The following is a 2,157-nucleotide window of genomic DNA, read 5'->3' on the forward strand; positions in this document are numbered from 1 at the left end:
GCACAACACAGTGGAAAAGATAAAAGCATTTGTCTTATTTGTTGTAGGCATATATGTCATTTGGGGCTGATGTTCAATGGCAGTCCTGGCATTTGAAAGGAAGAATGATAAATACAGTACATTGCACCCTCCAATTGCCGACCCTTCTAATTCTACCACATTTCCAAAGAACCAAAATAAAATATATTGCAATAATAAACAATATATTAACACAAAGCCAACACTAACTGGAGGCCACCCCAAATTTTAAGGTCCCAAATCTGGTCTCGAATTGGAGGGCAAACTGTAAGTAAGTTAAATATTCTGAAAAAATGTTTTAAATTCAAGATCATTGTTAGAGCTAATGAAGATAAATGCACATTCCCCTCCCCTGCAAAAGCATCACCCTTTCTCAAACATGGGTACAACATTCACCTCAGTGTCACCTGTAGTGTTTTATATGGAATGCAACGTTTCTTCATCACTACAGGACAAGCTACCCAGTGGCGTATCTAGAAGTCTTGATATGGGGGCGCTGATGAGGTGGGGGAGGGGGGTGTGTTTGATGATCAGTTGAGGAGAGCAGATTCACAAAGTAAGATGATTTTAGGTTATGTTAACTACTTGACCGTGATGGTTTTTCTTTTGGGGGAGGGGGGCAGACTTAGGGCGTGAGTAATTTTTGGAGGGGCGTCCGTCCCTAGATACGGCACTGAAGCTACCCCTGACTTGCTCGTCTGAGATAGACAGTAACAACACATGGACAGGCCAGGCCTTCATTCCATTATCCTACATACCTCCAGGCCCTCATAAATTCCATGCTTTCGCTATCAATGGTGTTGGGAGTGGTAGGACCTACGAGGCTCTGTATCCAGCTCCACCGGGAATGTACGACACACCTGATTTGTGAGTCACATATTCTAAAATTCTGATAAATTTTATCGCAAATTATTTGCTTTGATGTTATATTGTGTGTAAAGCTTTGTCCAGATTATCAAATTTTCTTTGACAAAAAACTTGTTTATGCCTATATATGGTGAAGATGGGCCTATATATGGTCATGATGTGATGTCATCATGACCATATGGTGGGCTGAGAGGTATTGTTCCTGCTTCTCGTGCTTAAGACCCAGGTTCAAACCTGGCCAGCATTTGGGTTTTAATTCAATTGGTAGTAAGAACACTTGGCTCCTCGAATAACCCTCATAATTAAGTTAGGCCGGTTAAGGACAATGTTTGTATCCGTCTGGTCTGTTATGTTGAGTTTGGGTGGCGCTGCATTGCAGTGGGCCATGCCGGAATTTCCGACTTCCAATTTGAATGAGGACCAATAAAGAATTACTATTATTATTATTGTTATTATTATTATGATGATGACCGTATTTAGGCATGTCTTATGTTTGTCAAATAAAATGGACAAGGCTTTATTTCAATTAATTTCAGCTGCCTTTCCTTAAACTCATTACTACTAGTTCAAGTCATTTACTATTGGGAAATATTTTGTCAAATGTGATGTCACATGCCTAAATATGGTCATGATGACTATATGGGCATAGCTGTGCGATGATGATGGCAGACGTCAGTAACTAGTTTCTCTTCATCCACTTTCGCAGCCACAGACTCCATCTATTCCAAGATATTCCTCAAGAATTTCTACCTCATGAACACATAGCATCTGAATGGTCATCTTTGTTGAAATCACCATAGCGACAACTTTGTGAAATATTAAAACAAACCAATCACAGAAAACAGTACTAATTCAAGAATATAATATACATTTATTGTTTTTATTGGTCAAGCCACCGTCCTGCAGTACTATGTTTGTGCAAGCCAGTGCATCTCTATTAGTAAAAATACATAAACACAGTATATAAGTTCACTTTTATTTTTAATAGGCATAAATATGATTACATCATGGCATAAAATAAGATAGAGAGCACTTTACTTTCAGGTAGACAAAACTTTATTATTAAAATAAAATAAAAATATGTTGTCTGTAAATGATTTTTAATCATTTCAAGTATATTAGTCAGTTATTAACAACTACAGTATTTTGTTAAATAAAATTTTCAGAAATTAGCAAAGCTAACCCACTAATTAAATTATTAGCCGAGTACAACATATTAAATTAATTTAAATTAATGTATGTATAAAAATAAGTATTTACAGTATTGCATAA

Source organism: Anneissia japonica, unplaced genomic scaffold (assembly GCF_011630105.1).
Source record: "Anneissia japonica isolate Jap-2015-1 unplaced genomic scaffold, ASM1163010v1 scaffold288146_len111460_cov146, whole genome shotgun sequence".
In the NCBI taxonomy this organism is placed as follows: Eukaryota; Metazoa; Echinodermata; class Crinoidea; order Comatulida; family Comatulidae; genus Anneissia; species Anneissia japonica.